At 42.5% G+C, this 20185-nt stretch overlaps 1 pseudogene; it reads right to left on the reverse strand.

The window, feature by feature from the left end:
• Nucleotides 1-5734: 5734 nt before the first annotated feature.
• On the reverse strand, nucleotides 5735-14934 carry LOC135566749 (ATP-binding cassette sub-family E member 1-like; annotated as a pseudogene).
• Nucleotides 14935-20185: the final 5251 nt, after the last annotated feature.

Consider the following 20185-nt stretch of genomic DNA (forward strand, 5'->3'; position numbering starts at 1 on the left):
ACTCTCTAAATTGCAAAATAACAAGGCAGACTCATGCACACACTGCTATGCACTGACACGTGCACACACAGCTATGCACTGACACGTGCACACATGGTATGCAACAACAGAATGCACTCAGTAGTACCCTACTATGTCACTTCTCCAGTATGACTCACACTCCCAGCCTGTAAGGACATAGACACACACACACACGCCACTCCTCACCCCTCTGATCTGATCACAGGTCCGCTGGTGATTGCCGTTTGTCTCTGAGGACAATGTGCTATTTGTGAACCCGCCGTATGTAAACTGGAGATGGCAGACTGTCGGCTGTGTCTAAAAATCACGGCTGGGGCTGGTCGCCTGCCCCCACCCCCACCCCCAACTACCCCCAGAAGAGGCCCCCAAGGCAGGGCACCATGGAGGGTGGTCTGGGCTGCCCCTGTCCCCAGGGTTTGGCGGGTTGGGGGGTAACTTTTGGGGAGAAGCGTCAGCTGCCACGGTCACTTGGTGGATGAATGGAATAGTCAGCATCAGACAGCAGCTCACGGCTGTCAGTCAAGGATCCACCCTGAAGCGATGGGTTTGTGGGCTACAACAGAGAAGGGAAGGTGACACACTGGGCCTCTCCTAACTGTGAGATGTGTTGTATTTTATTAGACACATGCTGGTGAATTCTCAGATAGACCTTCACTTTCAGGCATCCATCTCATGACCCATCCACGTTTGGTGTTACGTATGTGATTAGAAGACCACAGAACATTCTTCAAGGCCTTTGGAGAGGACAACGCGGTAGCACACAACGCTCATTCAGAAGCTGCATTAAGGGGAATGGGGTAATGGATATCATTTACGGAGGGTTATACACAATATTCTTGTGAGCTGATGTCAGGGGTGACAAGATGTACCGTGCAAAGTTCTCCTCAACCACTTAATGGATCTTTAATAGAGGAAGTGGAGAAAATGGATGACGTAACTATAGCCTTGTGATGACAGAACACCCTAAAGCTAATCATGTCATACTGTACATCCAGCACTATTCTATCTCTGATATAAACACAGAACACAACACTGATATAGTACAGTACTGTATGCCATACTAAATATGGATCTGCTTTCGTAGTAGGGGTCGCAATGGGGCAAACATTTGCGCTAAATCTGCTAGATTACATGGATGTTGTTTTAATGGAGTGCAGTGATGAGGTCATCTCTCACGAGACACACACACACACACACACACGTGTACATCTGGGAGTTGAGAGAGAGCATTGTAAGCGATAGCATCATGACGTCACCTCTTTTCCTGGATTGGCCTCCAAACACCAGAACGTACTGTAACAGCAGCGGGCAAAAATAGATCACAGTTCCCAAACAAAGCGGTGATGACTGAATTTAAAAAACTGATGGTGATAACTGCACCATCTCAAAGCAGGTCTGGTAAGACAAACAAATGAAAAGGGCTGCTGATTTCCAGAACTTTGAGGCGCAGCACGCAATTAAGAGGCATACAACCGAACGGTTCAATGAACATTATTACGTTTCACCTATCACCTACCTTTAGGGGAGAGAGAGGCAAGCAGCACCCACCTACCCAGACTGAATGATGTCATGCCACCCACCTCCAGACCAGTGGTGGATTGATCTCTGTAGCACCACACCTTAGTCCCCCTGGGCTGCATATAGCTGTCCTCACTGCCCTGCACCCGAGGGAGGCAGGTGGAGGGACTTTAGGAGGGAGGTGGTCGTGGGGTTAGGGTCAGGGGTAATGTGGTTACAAGCTCAGTTAACTGCTCCAATCCAATCGTTCTTGATTAGGGGTTGTTGCATCATTTTACCCACTCCAGGGCAGACAGACCACCACTCTTTCCTCCCACGCTACCCCCTCCTATAGTCTAGTTATTCACCCCCTCTCCCTCCTGTAGTATCTTTCCCCCCTTTCTCTAATATCTTCCCCCTCCCCCTCCTCTAGTATCTTCCCCTTTCTTTAATATCACCCCCCCCTTTCTCCTCTAGTCTTTCACTCATTTCACTCTCTATCTTCCCTCCTCTCTCTCTCCCTCTAATATCTTCCCTCTCTCTCCCTCTAATATCTTCCCTCCTCTATCCCCCCCCTCTCCCCCCTCATATCTTCTCCCCATCTCTCTTCTCTAGTATCTCCACCCTCCTCCTTCAGTGTGCAGCCTAGGCCTAAGGGGGAGACCCGTCCCATCGATCATGGCCAATTACCACACAGCAACCCTCTCAGGACAGTCAGACCTGGGTTCAAATACTATTTGAAATCACTTCAAATTCTTTATTTGAGCGTTATTGAGCTTGCCTGGCGCAATGGAACCAGTAGAATAGTCGCACAGCTGTAAACCCAGTCCATCTAGAACCACAGGCAGGCCAAATCAACAGTTAAGTATTTGAAAGATTTCAAAGAATATTTGAACCCAGGTCTGCTGTCTACAGATCTCCGATAACCTCTCGCCTACTATATACTACACTTTATGAGTCCTCTGAGTAGAATGGAGAGGATGGCTGAGAGATCAGTTGGTTAGTCCCCATAGGACAGTGATATGGAGGGGGTCACCTTCTGGAAAATGACAGTGGCTGCATCTGAAATCCCACCCTATTCCCTGTATAGCGTACTACTTTATACCAGGGGCCAGAGGGCCAACCAACCGATCTCTCCACAATCTCATCAAGATTTCCATTTCAAATCAAATCCAATTTGATTTGTCACATGCTTTGTAAACAACAGGTGTAGGCTAACAGTGAAATGCTGACTGATGGGCCCTTCCCAACCACGCTGAGAGAACAAAAGAAATAGAAAAACATTGAGAAAAAAAGCCAAACAACTCAGACGTAGCCAACCTTGTCGTGTACCAAGCTCAGAGTTTCCAAATGTTTTTCTCCTATTCAAAGGGAGGAATCCTCTAGCCCTCACTCTGCTGTGACAGCCATCACTATTAACGTTGAACATAATGAACATCAACACAAAACTCTATTTCTTACGAGTTAATGGCTCTTTACCCCCATCTAGTGGTTGGTTGCATGGTTGACTTTGAAACAGTACAATATAGAATTCTAGTTTGGATATTCTGTCATTTGCACCTTTAAAGGGAAAGATTCACCCATTTTGATTGTTATATTGTTTTTGTGCATCTCTGAGCAATGTTCTATCTATGCTGGAAGTTAATAGGAATACAGCTTTTTGATCATGAAAACCTATATCATACATGTCCAGGGTTGGGTAGGTTACTTTCTAAATGTAATCCGTTAGTTACTAGTTATCTGTCAAAAATTGTAATCAGTAACAATTTTGGATTACCCAAACTCAGTAACGTAATCTGATTACATTCTGTTACTTTTAGTTTACTTTCCCCTTAAGAGGCATTAGAAGAAGACAAAAATGTATGTTACCAATTGATTTATCCTGAAATAGCTGTCGTTCAATGTTAAAGTTTACATAGTTGGCCATATATGGATGTAAAGTGTTACTTAATGGGTTGGTTATGTAGGCTTCTTCTAACCCATCACTTTCTACTACATATATGATTAAATTATATCTTTACATTGAAAACCAAAGTCTATCAGAATTCCAGTCATTCCATTTAAATGTTATACTCCTTGATCTTCAAGAATAGGACTTGGAAATATGGAAGTATAGATTAGGCAAATTGTTTTAACTGAGCTACGGACTTATTAGCCAACCCTACTCTGTTTATGATTTTGTTGTCAAGGAGGACTGATTTGGCTCATTGATTCGAGTTGTTGAGCTCATGGAATTGCATGTTTTGAGCACTACTGAAGAATGCTATTTTCATGTGAAAAATGAATGCCATATGCTGCATTTGCTATAGGCCTATTGTTTACCTTTTTGTTGGTGACACTTTGATATCTTGATAATATGCAGCTGTTTAAAGGGCAAATCCACAGATTAAACAATCAAATGGACACCCCACCCCACCTGTTTTGGTTGAGGGATGGGCCTGGAGAAGTGTAACCACTGTCAGATTAATAGACAGAGCTATGGATGCAAGGACTGACCATCCATGATATAACAATAGTTTTAACCATTGTGAGGTCATATACAGTGTTTGTTTACATTTACAATGTTCATAAACATTGGAATAAAACAAGCTAATATTTTGGGTTCTAAACTCATGAGGCATTTATAAATTATACTTTTTTTTTTAAATCAATGGATAGATAATTCTAATTCATAAATCCAAAAATGGATGTAGCCACTACAGATTGACCCTTTAAGTCTATCAAAGGTGTACAAGTTCAAGTATGTGTCCATTAGGACAATGGATATTTTTTTAAATTATCAGCATGAATTACATTAAGCAATAAAAGCCACACTTTTATTCCATAGGCTTGAATCCGCACTATGCAGTTGTTGCAAGAGCACATTTTTCATTGGCTGTCCAATGGTTTCAAAAACAAAAACAAATAGGCAACTTAAATGTATTAAATTCAACCATTATTGGGTTAAAATATTTAGATTAGTTTACAGCCACCCACAAACCGTAAGGCACAAATCGCAAAATGAGAGTAAGCAGTGTGATTCGCATCAATGTGCTATGTAGCTATCAATAATAAGTGATATCCTTTTTTTAATCATTTTTTTTATAATAAGTGATATCCGTGTCGCCGTAGACTATACCACTGATGTCATCCTTACCTCCAAGCGTTTATTCAAATTGGTTGCCGACAGCAGTCGCACAATTGGAAGACAGCTTGGACTGTAGCCTACAAAAGCCAATTCCTTTCTTTTCCCACGATCCATCAAACACATTTGGTGTGTCAAAAAACAAACTTAAAGTTAACCTTTTTCTCCGATGCTGATTTGAATGTCATTGACAAAAACAGAAGTGTCAAAGATTTTTTCGCAAATATCCTTTCGGAATTTAAAAGTAATCCTCGAAGTAAACATTTGGTTTTTTTTGCTGGTAATGTGACGGATTACAGGTAGTTTTTGTAGTCCCTTACATGTAACTGATTACATATACGCCATTACTCCCCAAAACTGTACATGTCAGATTTCAATACTGGCCGATGTCATAACGTGGGAGGTTGCGATATTCCTACACCAAGAAACGTGTAATTTAACAAGAGGGTCTCTATTTGTCTGCCTCTTTAGTCCAGGGTGTCGTTGCGAATGTCACACTGCGAGCCCCTGGTGAGATTTTAAGAATCCTACATTGATAGTTGGTTTAGGCGATTTTACAGCTAGCTAGCTACTATGCTAATATTAACTTTGGTATTATTGTATGTAGCTACGTTTACTAGCTTGCTACCTAGCTCGCCAGTCGGCCCATAGAGCGTTGCATGTTTTGTAGTTGACTTGAGCTGCAACAGATTTCCACATGTTGCTACCAACCTTGTAAAGACAAAATAAATACTTGTTCACAAAAAAACATTCTAACAGTTATTTAACACTGTAAATAAAAGGAATTGTGGTTTTGGGTGGTTTTTTCCTTTAAAGCTGTATGGCAACGTAAGAATTGCTGTGTAAATGCTATAAGCTTGATACCTTGTCTGGAGGACAAATTGAATTGTGGAAAAACAATTGTCTTTAACTATAACACATTGACAACTGTATAGAGACACTTAATTGTTGAACTGCAGAATATGAAGGTATATTGCCTTTAATTCCAGTAAATAGATGTGCATTTTTTGATGGAGAACCAACGAACCGCAGTAGTCTGCTGCCCTCTTGTGGACAAAACCCACAATTTCACTTTCAAAAAACACCACCATACTCAGGAAATGGTGTTTATTCATAAGATACCATTTTAAAATGACACGAATTGGATGACTCTTTGATAAAACACTCCTTTGGCTCCCAAAGGTAGGTGTGTGTGTGGGCGAGTTTGTTTTGCATAGCCCTGTGCACACGGGTGGTTGAAGATTTCACTTTAGGACCAATGGTCTAATATGTAAACCCCAGTGCACCAGGCAATGCAAAACAAACACACCCTGTGTGTGCACGCATACGTATGACTCTGGTGGTCCACCCAGGTTGGGTCTCTAAGCCATCAGCCAAAGGGGGGGCCAGTAGGGTAGGGCTACGTTCCAAATACCCACACTAACATCACTTGGAATGCTAGTGTGGGTACTGGAACAGCCATACAGGTGTCAGGGCCTGAGGAGGATGGATATGGAGGTCTCTGATGGCGGGAGGGTTTGGTCCTTTAGTCGTCCAGGAAAAAGTAGTTCCCACTCTTCTTCTGTTCACAATCCTAGATATACAACATATAGATTGGGTTAAAGAGGAGCCACAATCCTAGATATACAACAGGTGCGTGATAATGACTGAAAGTCAATATGTTTACTAAAAGCACAAAAGGGATGTAAATAAAAATGTAGGTTTTAAACACTCAATATTTCCCTATACTAGAGGTCGACCGATTATGATTTTTCAACACCGATACCAATTATTGGAGGACAAAAAAAGCCAATTGTAACCAAGCGATTAAATCGGACGGATTTGAAAATGTATTTGTAATGACAATTACAACAATACTGAATGAACACTTACTTTAACTTAATATAATACATCAATAAAATCAATTTAGCCTCAAATAAATAATGAAACATGTTCAATTTGATTTAAATAATGCAAAAACAAAGTGTTGAAAGTAAAAGTGCAATATGTGCCATGTAAGAAAGCAAACATTTAAGTTCCTTGCTCAGAACATGAGAACATATGAAAGCTGGTGGTTCCTTTTAACACGAGTCTTCAATATTCCCAGGTAAGAAGTTTTATGTTGTAGGAATTATAGGACTCTCTCTATACCATTTGTATTTCATATACCTTTGGATGTTTTTATAGTCACTTTAGTATTGCCAGTGTAACAGTATAGCTTCCATACCTCTCCTCGCTCCTACCTGGGCTCAAACCAGGAACACAACAGCCACCCTCGAAGCAGTCTAAATATCCCTGTTACATTGCACTAACTTCAATGTTATGTCATAATTACGTAAAATTATGGCAAATTAATTCGCAACGAGCCAGGCGGTCCAAACTGTTGCATATACTCTGACTCTGCGTGCAATGAATGCTAGAGAAGTGACAATTTCACCTGGTTAATATAGCATGCTAACCTGGATTTCTTTTAGCTAAATATGCAGGTTTAAAAATATATACTTCTGTGTATTGATTTTAAGAAAGGCATTGGTGTTTATGGTTAGGTACACGGAGCAACGACAGTCCTTTTTCGCAAATGCGCACTGCATCGATTATATGCAACGCAGGACACACTAGATAAACTAGTAATATTGATTATGAATGATTAAGTTTAATGCTAGCTTGCAACTTACTTTGGCTTCTTACTGCATTCACGTAACAGGCAGGCTCCTCGCGAGGCAGGTGGTTAGAGCGTTGGACTAGTTAACCGTAAGGTTGCAAGAATGAATCCCTGAGCTGACAAGGTAAAAATCTGTCGTTCTGCCACTGAACAAGGCAGTTAACCCACCGGTCCTAGGCCGTCATTGAAAATAAGAATTTGTTCTTAACTGACTTGTCTAGTTAAATAAAGATTAAATAAAGGTGTAAAAAAAAACTTTTTTTAAATCGAGCGTCCAAAATTACCGATTGTTATGTACTTGAAATCAGCCCTAATTAAATCGACCATTCCGATTAATCGGTCGACCTCTACCCTGTACCTTTATGGAATTCATCTTGTTGATCCTCGGTCGGAAGTTGTTGGGGTCTCTCCTGAACGTTATCTCCAGCTGTGATAGGAACTTGTTCATCCCTGCGAGTAAGGTCTGTGGCCTGAGAGGTCAAAAGATGACGGGCCCGTGTTACACAGTTGCTTAAGAGCTAAACATCTGTCATGAAAATACCACTTTGTCAGACTGGAACATCAATTTCAGTCTGGATTTGACAGTTTGCTTACAAATGAACCAATAAGCAGTTTGAAAGAGCTACGAGTTCCATCAAGTTAGAGGAAGAAAACAATAGCCACCACAGATAAGAACATCAGACATTAATAGCCACCACAGATAAGAACATCAGACATTAATAGCCACCACAGATAAGAACATCAGATATTAATAGCCACCACAGATAAGAACATCCAATATTAATAGCCACCACAGATAAGAACATCAGACATTAATAGCCACCACAGATAAGAACATCAGATATTAATAGCCACCACAGATAAGAACATCCAATATTAATAGCCACCACAGATAAGAACAGCAGACGTCATGCTGCTGGGTAAATCAGTGGATGAGACTCATGCCAAATGGATGGGGAGGGTTAACGTACGTGTTGGCAGCGGTGCTTCGCGAGGGAATACCGTCAAACACAATGACGCGGTCAGCCAAGTAGGTGGCCATGATGAAGTCGTGCTCCACCACAAACGCAGTCTTCTTGGCGTGGAGGATGAATCTACAAACAATGAATGTATCAAAATCAATGGCGTCCATTAAGGTTTGGGAGGTTGTAGGGTTTCTGTATTTCCTGTCAAACAACATATTCAAGGTTTGTGAATGGTACTGCTGTGAGCAATGTACAGCACGAGGTGGATCGCTTTGCTGGAGGTAGAAGTTCACCCCACCGTAACCACAGATCTAGGATCAGAGTGTGTGTTTACCTTTTGATGACCTTGGCACACACGAGACGCTGCTCAGAGTCCAGGTAGGCGGAGGGCTCGTCTATCAGGTAGACATCAGCTGGTTTCCCCAGACACAGGGCCATGGCCACCCTCTGCAACTCTCCTCCAGACAGGTTCTGGACCTACAGAGACAAGCAGGGGGGTGTTCATTAGACACCAAACGGAGGAAAATGGACTGAAACAGGGAGTACCTAGACATGTCCAATAAGAAATGCTTGCTTTCATTCTCTGGTCCAGTGTGTATGGTATGTATGGGGCGGCAGGGTAGCCTAGTGGTTAGAGCGCTGGACTAGTAAACGAAAGGTTGCAAGTTCAAATCCCCAAGCTGACAAGGTACAAATCTGTCGTTCTGCCCCTGTACAAGGCAGTTGTTCCTAGGCCGTCATTGAAGTAGGAAAGTGATTTGCATTAGACCTGTTTTATTCTGTTCTTAATGGACAAGTTAAGGAAGTAGTTGTGCATCGTTGCAAAACATTCAATGAGAACTGAACACAACCCAGAAAGCACAACTTACGTCCTGGTCGATGATGCTCTCAATCTGCATAGGCTTCATGACGTCAGTCACAAACTGGGGGTGAGTGTAGGCGTCTCGGATCTTCTCATGGAGCAGAGCCCGCACACTACCCTACAGACAGAGGACATGAGGAAGTTAGTCAGGGGCTGAGGGGCACACTACCCTACAGACAGAGGACATGAGGAAGTTAGTCAGGGGCTGAGGGGCACACTACCCTACAGACAGAGGACATGAGGAAGTTAGTCAGGGGCTGAGGGGCACACTACCCTACAGACAGAGGACATGAGGAAGTTAGTCAGGGGCTGAGGGGCACACTACCCTACAGACAGAGGACATGAGGAAGTTAGGCAGGGGCTGAGGGGCACACTACCCTACAGACAGAGGACATGAGGAAGTTAGGCAGGGGCTGAGGGGCACACTACCCTGCCAGACAGAGGACAAGGAGGAAGTTAGGCAGGGGCTGAGGGGCACACTACCCTACAGACAGAGGACATGAGGAAGTTAGGCAGGGGCTGAGGGGCACACTCTACCCTACAGACAGAGGACATGAGGAAGTTAATAGCTGAGGGACACACTACCCTACAGACAGAGGGACATGAGGAAGTCCTCATGAGATGAGGGGCAGGTGTCTGTGTTAGAGGTGTGTAATTTGTAAGGCAGTGACTGGTTGGTACCTACTTTGAATTTGGGGCTTATCTTTTGGGGTTTGTAGCTGACGTTCAGGATAGGCACTTCCCCTTTGAAGTAATAGAAAATGTTTAGAAAATGGACAGGAGAGTGTACAAAACAATAAGAACACCTACCTAATATTGTGTTGCACCACCCCTTTAGCCATCAAAACAGTCCCACTTCAATATTTTGTCTTGCCCATTCACCCTCTGAAAGGCACACACACAATTCATGTCTCAATTGTCTTTAAGGCTTAAAATCCTTATTTAACCTGTCTCCTCCCCTTCATCTACACTGATTGAAGTGAATTTAACAAGTGACATCAATAAGGGATCATAGCTTTCACCTGGATTCTTTGTCATGGAAAGAGCAGGTTTCCTAATGTTTTGTACACTCAGTGTATATTAGAGTACATGGTTCCAGCAATTAGACAATGTGAAGAAGAACTCAAATTTGTCAAATGTTATTTACCCCCTTCATCTGGTTTCAGGCGGCCAGCCAGCATTCTGATGAACGTGGTTTTCCCGTCCCTGAAAGAGAGGATTTAGAAATAAGTCATTATATGGAACTTGGTTGATAAAGACACACACTCCTCCCCTGCCTCCTCACCGTTCTCTCCCAGCATGACCATGATCTCAGAGTCAGTGAACTCTCCTTCCAGGATCTCCAGGGCAAAGTCTCCCATGTTCTTCTTCATGTGGGGGTACTGGTAGTGGCACATCCTCTTGATCTCCTCCTCGTTGGCCGTCTCCGCCACCTAGTGTTGTATTACTACATTATTATTAACTGGACGGTTCGAGCCCTGAATGCTGATTGGCTGAAAGACCACATACCACAGGTAAGACAAAAAAACGTACTTTTTATTACTCTAACTACGTTGGTAACCAGTTTATAATAGCAACTAGGCACCTCTGGGGTTTGTGGCACTCGTTGCGTCGTGCATAAGAACAGCCATTTGCCGTGGTATATTGGCCATATGCCACATATCCTCAGGCTTAATTGTATCACATTACCTTGAACACCAGCGATATCTCCCTGAAGCGCAGATTCTCCGTGGGCACATAGCCGTCCAGGAAGATGTTGATGCCTGGAGAAAGAGTGGAGGTGGCCTGGGGTTAGATGTGAAGAGGTCAAGTGAACAGGACAGGTGTGCATTGGGAAGATATCCATTGGTTGTGGTGATATGCTCCACTGACAGATTGTGAAAGCTGTGTTCCATTTGGAGGTAAGTGACAGAGGGGGTGGTCTATGGGGGTGCTACGCTAGGCTACGGCCTTAAGGCTTTGAAATGTCTGTACCAGTTGGCTCTGCAGCAGACCCATTAGGAGTTATCCCTAGTGGGGTCAGAGTGAGGAGTTTTACTGTCGCGGAGATCAAGTTGAGACAGATCTTCATTTGTCTTCACAGACTAGACTGTAGCCTGCCATGTACTGAGGATATACTTACATCCATTGATATCAAATACAAATAATAATAATAAAATTACACATACCAATAGCCAGTCATTGTGAGATAGTAAGAGGGGGTGGTAGGGTAGTTTCGCCTTCTAACTCAAGGGCATAGTGACTACTCCATAGGCGCTGGACACTCCTTACAGACCGCGTGGTGTTTATGGTGTAATATGAAGTATTTAGGGTCCTACCTTCTCTAACTCCAAGGGCATAAATGACTACTCCATGGCGCTGGGCGCTCCGATACAGACAGCAGATGAAGTCAGACAGGTAGTCCAGCACACTCAGGTCGTGTTCCACCCACTATGATGTATCTGGGAGAGCGGACAAAATAAGAGTCAAGAGTCTACAAGACAAGAAAAAGCTGATGGAAGAACAGTGGATAATGTTCAAGTAGGCATAAAACCAAAAGTAAACCAAGTGAAATAGGGAGGAACAACCAGGTTGGTGTTTACTAGGAATAAAAGCAGAAAAAACTGCCAGGGCAGTACTACCTGCATTTGTCCAATGAGAAACTATGGTTTTTCTTTTTCCGTTGCAAAACGCTTTGCTACTGTATGCCCTTTTGAACAGGACTCAGCTCTCTAGTGAGAGCATCATGTATAATGTAACAGACCTGTCTGGGGAGATGAGGGAGCGGATGGTGACGGCAGCTCTTAGACGTTGCTTAACATCCAGGTAACTGGACGGCTCGTCAAACATGAAGCTGGAAGGAACCACATAAAGAGAGCCGTGTTAAGAACCACAACATAGTCTTGGACGGCTTCCGCTGAAGCTGGTGCTGTTGACTTACATGTCTGCTCTCTGGATGCAGACCACAGCGATGGCAAAGCGCTGCAGCTCTCCTCCTGATAGGTCCTCCACATTCCTCTCCCTGAGATGAGTCAGATCTGAGACAGTAGAGAGATGAAATAATCTGCTGGCCAAATTGTATATTTTACCGGACATAACAATCGGTAATCTGCATTTTTGGACACAGATTACGGCCGATTACATTGCACTCCATGAGGAGACTGCGTGGCAGGCCGACTACCTGTTATGTGAGTGCAGCAAGGAGCCACGGTAAGGTGCTAGCTAGCATTAAACTTAGCTTGTAAAAAAAACAATCAATCTTAACATAATCACTAGTTAACTACACAAGGTTGATGATATTACTGGTTTATCTAGCATGTCCTGCGTTGCATATAATCGATGCGGTGCCTGTTGATTCAATGATAAATTACAGCCTACTTCGCCAAATGGGTGACTTAACAAGCGCATTCGCGGAAAAAAGCACTGTCGTTGCACCAATGTGTACCTAACCATAATTATGACATAACTTTGAAGGTTGTGTAACGTAACAGCAATATTTAGACTTAGGGATGCCACCCGTTAGATAAAATACATAACGGTTCCGTATTTCACTAAAAGAATAAACGTTTTGTTTTTGAAATGATAGTTTCCGGATTTGACTATATTTATAGCCTAAGGCTCGTATTTCTGTGTGTTATTATATAATAATTAAGTCTATGATTTGATAGAGCAGTCTGACTGAGCGGTGGTAGGCAGCAGCAGGCTTGTAAGCATTCATTCAAACAGCACTTTCCTGCATTTGCCAGCAGCTCTTCAAGCATTGTGCTGTTTATGACTTCAAGCCTATCAACTCCCAAGATTAGTCTGGCAATACTAAAGTACCTATTAGAACATCCAATAGTCAAAGGTATATGAAATACAAATGGTATAGAGAAATAGTCCTATAATAACTACAACCTCTTACCTTGGAATATTGAAGACTCATGTTAAAAGGAACTTGAACGTTAACTTTTTTTTACATGGCACATATTGCACTTTTACTTTCTTCGCCAACACTTTGTTTTTGCATTATTTAAACCAAATTGAACAGGTTTCATTATTTATTTGAGACTAAATTGATTTTATTGATCTATTATATTAAGTTAAAATAGTGTTTATTCAGTATTGTTGTAATTGTCATTATTACAAATATATATATATAAAAAAATAATTTGGATGGGCTTTTTTTGGTCCTCCAATAATTGGTATTGGCATTGAAAAGTCATAATCGGTTGACCTCTAGTCAAATGGAACATTTTTTAAAACATAAATGGAAAGAGTTAGGATTACACACAAATTATAGACAAGGTGAGAAACCAATCTAAACGTACCGAGCTGCTCACAGACGATGGTCTCAGTCTTGGAGTCGTCTTTCCTGCTCAGAATGGAGCCCACAGTCCCCTAGTGGCAGAACACAGCACTACTGTTAGCCCGTCAGACAACAATTCTGTACAGATCTGTGTATCTGGAACGTACCAATTCTATCCCCGCATTGTTCTACAGGCCTGAACCCACCCACGACCCGGCCTGGCCTTGACAGTCTGAGATCTGGTCAGCGTACTGGGGAGCTTGGCCGATGGCTTTCCAGGTCATCCTCCAGGATCTTAGTAAAGTAGTTCTGGAGCTCAGAGCCCACGGAAGTAGGTCAGGATCTCCTGCCAGTCTGGTGGAGCCTGGTAAGAGGAACGGGAGAGAATTGAGCTTTTGAAAACTAGGAATAGAGTAGTGGTAACACAGCACAGTGTTTAAGTAACTAGTTGCATTTCTGTAATTTAGCTGACATTGTAAGGTCATTCCAGCTGACACTAAAGACATTCTCGCGGACATTATAATTATGCAGAGGGACTTAAATTGACCCTTTAAACATTGTAAAGAGCCAGATAATAATGTATTAGACATCTGGCTACATTCTCTACAAGGCTGTGTCATAAAACAAATAGTTACACACTTACATCGTACTTCCCCAAGTTAGGCTTCTGTTTTCCAGCCAGAATTTTCAGTGCCGTGGATTTCCCGATTCCGTTGGTGCCCACAAGTCCCAGAACCTCTCCAGGTCTGGGAATGGGTAATCTGGAATGGAATATTGCACAAGTACAGTCCATGGATTCAAGAGAGAAACAAACATTCATTGAGATTAGGCCTACAGGTCTATGAGACAAACACAGCTCTCTTTACCTTGAAAAGTAACCCACCTATGCAACTTGAAGGAGTTGGCACAGTATCTGTGAGTTGTCTCTTTCTCGAGGTTGCTTGGCAAGTTGACAATAGACAAGGCCCCAAATGGACATTTCTGGAATAAAAAAAGAAGTCAGTGCTAAGTGCCGTGTAATCAGGACTGAAGGACAATGCATAAAGAAAAAACTTTTCTATCAACAGAGGGTCAGTCATTTTGTTATGATTTTACCTTGATACAGATGCCACAACCTATACAGAGCGATTCGAAATCCACACAATTTTGCTCTGAGCTGTGACTTCTATGCACAGTTTGCCTGCAAGAACAAAGATTAAAGATGAATGACAATTGAGTCTTGAAAAAAGTCACTGCTGGACCATTTCAACTGTACATAACTTGGGGCATTATCATTTGGGCTACGGCCTCAAGACCTGGAGGAATTAGTTAGTGTATGTGTCAGAGGAATTTTATAATAGGCCCAGATTATCAGAGTACGAGGTTCAGCACAGTAGGAAGGATGCAACACAGGTAGTACCCATCCGAACCACAGGGCAGATAGCTGTACTTGCACTCTTGCAGGCATTTTCTTTGGCTGCATTTGTGCCGTTCACAATAGCGGTCTGGTGTTTTCTCCGACATTCTGCCTGCCTCTTGTCAATTCTTAGCGGAGCAGAATCCTCCCAGAGTGCTGTGCTACAGAGATATGAGTTTAGATCAGACAAGGTTAGGCCTGTAGCGTCTGCAGAGACAGTGAGTCAGATTGATAACAGTTTGGATGAATGAATACAAATGGCCTGTAAATTACTATTTATTATGAATTTCCATTAGCTGCTGCCAAGGCAGTAGCTACTCTTCCTGGGGTCCAGCAAAATTAAAGCAGTTATACAATTTTAAAACATTACAATACATTCACAACAGATTTCACAACACATTAAGTGTGTGCCCCAAATCTGGGGGAGGCAATGGAGAAGAAAGCAAGATGGATAACGTTATAACTTGGTAAAATTTACAACTAGGTACAACTGAATGTGAAGTAACACTGAAATATGAAATGATAGCTATCAGCAAAGAGACGGAGACTAGCTGAGAAGTGTTGATGCCACTGACAGTTGGTAGCTACATTAGCAAGTTTGCCAACTAACACGTAGGTAAACATAGCTAGCTAGGGTAAACTAACGGTCACTTCATCCAAATCAGCTGGAAGGCGACACTGTTGGCTATACAAACTAGTTAGCCAGCTTACTAGTATCAGTGACCTATAATTAAACACGTGGTCATTTAACTGGCAGTTATAAACTATCAAATTAAACGAACAGCTGTCATGTGAAAGAGGCGGCTATGATACACTAGCTAGCAAGCTAACGTTAATTCGCTAACGAACAAGTGCTGACGTTGGTGCTAGCTCTGTTAGCTAGCCAGCTGGACAAGCAGCCCATTAAAAATGTTATTTGACAAGTTTGTCATTAATATAATTTATATATCAATCCAACTCACCCAGAAACACTCTTCGTGTGTTCTGTCCTCCAAGTATGATACTTTCGGTTTTAAAGTGTCGTTTTACTACGGCGTTTCAAACAACGTGTTCTCAACTGGGACAGAACGCCGGGAAAAAAATGGCGCTCCCATGCGTAAAGTTTAGCGACGTTCAGCCATGCGTCGCTGTGACGTTGGTATCTACGACAATAAAAAGTGGGAGTAGGTTATTTTAGGTGATGGCAAAGCAGAACATCTGTTAGACATTCATACAAATAAATTGAAGTGTATTATCAGAAATGTTTAATTGAATTTGTGAGGCCTTCAATGTAAACTCAAGCTGATGTATAATTTTACCTCTGTAAGATACAATGGCTTAATTTCCTGCATGGCCTTAATAAATAAAAGTGTATCAATGGGTTCACCATGCCAACAATGAATAAAAGGGAAATATGTTACTTATTGAAAACAAGTTATTTTAATTACATAGGCCCATTGATGCTAAGATGTTTAGAAATATGAATCATAATGTATTTATCATATAAGAACATTTATTTTGAAGGCATCTCTGGCTGCAGTGCAACTGGTGTCTTCAATGTCGTGGCACATACTTGTATCAAAATGCAGAATGAGACAAAGTGAGTATCCTTAAACCACCATAGGCCTACTCAAATCAGACCAAATTTAATTTAATTGGTCACATAATTGTCAGCTTGGGGATTCAATTCAGCAACCTTTCAGTTACTGGCCCAATGCTCTAACCACTAGGCTACCTGCTGCTAGATGTTGGAACATTTCTGCGGGGGACTTGCCTCCATTCAACCACAAGAGCATTAGTGAGGTCGGCACTGATGTTGAGCGATTAGGCCTAGCTCGCAGTAGGCATTCCAATTCATCCCAAAGGTGTTCGATGGGGTTTAGATCAGGGCTCTGTGCAGGCCAGTCAAGTTCTTCCACGCAAATCTTGACAAACCATTTCTGTATGAACCTTGCTTCGTGCACAGGGGCATTGTCATGCTGAAACAGGAAAGGGCCTTCTCCAAACTGTTGCCACAAAGTTGGAAGCACAGCATGGTCTAGAATGTCATTGTATGCTGTAGCATTAAGATTTCCCTTCACTGGATCTAAGGGGCCTAGCCCAAAACATGAAAAAGAGCCCCAGACCATTATTCCTTCTCCACCAAACTTTACAGTTGGCACTATGCATTGGGGCAGGTAGCGTTCTCCTGGCATCCGCCAAATACAGATTTGTCCGTCGGACTGCCAGATGTTGAAGCGTATATTTTTATAACTCTAGAGAACGTGTTTCCACTTCTCCAGAGTCCAATGGTGGCGAACTTTACACCACTCCAGCCAATGCTTGGCATTGGGCAAGGTGATCTTAGGCTTGTGTGCGGCTGCTAGGCCATGGAAATCCATTTCATGAAGCTCCAGATGAAAAGTCCTTGTGCTGATGTTGCTTCCAGAGGCAGTTTGGAACTCGGTAGTGAGTGTTGCAAATGAGGACAGATGATTTTTACGTGCTACGCACTTCAGCAGTCGGCGGTCCCGTTCTGTGAGCTTGTGTGGGCTACCACTTCGCAGCTGAGCCATTGTTGCTCCTAGACGTTTCCACTTCAGAAATTTGACTAAATGACTTGTTGGAAAGTTGGCATCCTATGATGGTGAAAGTCACTGAGCTCTTCAGTAAGGCCATTTTACTGCCAATTTGTGTCTATGGAGATTGCATGGCTGTGTGCTTGATTTTATACACCTGTCAGCAACGGGTTTGGCTGAAATAGCCGAATCCACTAATTTGAAGGGGTGTCCACATACTTTTGTATATATAGTGTACATGGGATGTATAGACATTTTGGACAGTATGTGGATAGAATATTTAGTAAATCTGAAGAATACTATATGTAAAGCAATAGTTAAATAGGATGGCCTTGACTAGAATACAGTATATACATATGAAGTGGGTAAAACAGTATGTAAACATTATTAAAGTGACCAGTGTGACCATGTCTATGTACATAGGGCAGCAGCCTTTAAGGTGCAGGATTGAGTTACCGGGTGTTAGCCGGCTAGTGACAGTTACTAAGTTCAGGGAAGGGTACTGGGGGAGGCCGGCTAGTGATGGCTATTTAACAGTCTATTGGCCTTGAGACAAAATATGTTTTTCAGTCTCTTCGTCCCAGTTTTGATGCACCTGTACTAACCTCGCCTTCTGGATGATGGCGGGGTTAACAGTCAGTGGCTCGGGTGGCTGAGGTCATTGATGATCTTCTTGGCCTTCCTGTGACACCGGGTCCTTGAGGGCAGGCAGTGTGCCTCCGGTGATGCATTGGGAAGCCCGCACCAGCCTTATTCAACTAATAAAAGACTGGACGACCTGACCAGAGAGGTCCAGGACCTGAAGAACAGCTTGCAGTTCTCCCAGGGTCAGCTCGATGAGTTGAAATAGGAGAACGGCAAGATGACAGCAATCTGTAAGTCATCGAGAGAGGACATCAGTTCTGGGCTGTCAATGTAAATAGTCCGTTGGCCTTTTGATTAATTGTTCAGCACTCTTACGGTTTGGGGGTAGAAGCTGTTAAGGAGCCTTTAGCTCGATGTGAATGTTGCCTGTAATCCATGGCTTCTGGTTGGGATATGTACGTACAGTCACGTCGTCGATGCACTTATTGATAAAGCCAATGACTGAGATGGTATATGATGCCATTGGATAAATCCCGGAACATATTCCAGTCTGTGCTAGCAAAACAGTCCTGTAGCGTAGCATCCGCGTCATCTGTCCACATCCGTATTGAGCGAGTCACTTGTACTTCCTGCTTTAGTTTTTGCTTGTAAGCAGGAATCAGGAGGATAGAATTATGATCAGATTTGCCAATTGGAGGGCGGGGTAGAGCTTTGTATGCATCTCTGGGTGTGGAATAAAGGTGGACTAGAGTTTTTTCCCTCTGGTTACACATGTGACATGCTGGTAGAAATGAGGTAAAACTGATTTAAGTTTGCCTGCATTATAGTCCCGGGCCACTGGAGTGCCGCTTCTGGATGAGCATTTTCTTGTTTGCTTATGGCCTTATAGAGTTGGTTGAGTGCAGTCTTAGTGCCAGCATTGGTCTGTGGTGGTAAATAGACGGCTACGAATAATATAGATGAGAACTAGAATAGATAGTGTGGTCTACAACTTATCAAAAGGTACTCTACCTCAGGCGAGCAATACCTCGAGACTTCTTTAATATTAGACATCGAGCACAAGCTGTTATTGGCAAATAGACACACACCCCCACCCCTCCTCTTACCAGAGCCGGTGCATGGAAAATCCTGCCAGCTCTATATTATCCGTGTCGTCGTTCAACTCACGACTCGGTGAAACATAAGATATTACAGTTTTTAATGTCCCGTTGGTCGGTTAATCTTGATCGTAGATCATCGATTTTATTTTCCAATGATTGCACGTTGACCAATAGAACGTCTGGCAGTGGGAGTTTACCCGCTCGCCTACGAATTCTCAGAAGGCAGCCCAACCTCCGCCCCCTTTTCTCTCAGTCTTTTCTTCACGCAAATGATTGGGCCTGTTCCCGGGAAAGCAGTATATCCCTTCCATCGGACTCGTTAAAGAAATAAATATATAAAGAATGATGGAATTTTTTTGGGGGGTACTTTAAATTAAATTATGGGCAGAAAGACAAATTCAACTCCATCTTTCATCGAATCAGATGTCTTATTCATCACGAAACCATTTGATGTTGCCAATTACTTTACTGATCACTTCATTGTCAAAGTGGGTAAATTTAGGCAGAAAATGCCAATAACGAACAGTATTCTTGCATAAAAAGTTAGAGTGTGAGAGGTGGTAAAATCAATAATGACAAACGTCCTGACATTGACAACTTAGATAGAAAGCTACTGATGATGGTAGCTGACTCTACAGCCACTCCTATCTGTCATATCTTTAATCTGAGCCTGGAGGAAAGTGTTTGTCCAAAGCAATTCCGCTACCCAAGAGTAGTAAAGTGTCCTTTCTGGTTTTAACAGCAGACCAATAATCCTAATAATGCCAGCGCTTAGCAAACTTTTTGCTTAGCAAACTTTCTTGTTTGACCAAATACAATGCTATTTCTCTGTATTTTTAAATGATTTATTTAACCTTTATTTAACCAGGTAGGCTAGTTGAGAATAAGTTCTCATTTGAAACTGTGATCTGGCCACAATAAAGTATAGCAATTTGACACATACAACAACACAGAGTTACACATGGAATAAACAAAACATAGTCAATAACACAGTAGAACAAAAGAAAACAAAAAATCTATATACAGTGAGTGCAAATGAGGTAAGATAAGGGAGTTAATATAAAAAGGCCATGGTGGCGAAGTAATTACATTATAGCAATTAAACACTGGAAAGGTAGATGTGCAGAAGATGAATGTACAAGTAGAGATACTGGGGTGCAAAGGAGCAGAGAGAGACGTAGATCACCTGT

The sequence above is a fragment of the Oncorhynchus nerka genome, unplaced genomic scaffold (assembly GCF_034236695.1).
Source record: "Oncorhynchus nerka isolate Pitt River unplaced genomic scaffold, Oner_Uvic_2.0 unplaced_scaffold_3458, whole genome shotgun sequence".
Lineage (NCBI taxonomy): Eukaryota > Metazoa > Chordata > Actinopteri > Salmoniformes > Salmonidae > Oncorhynchus > Oncorhynchus nerka.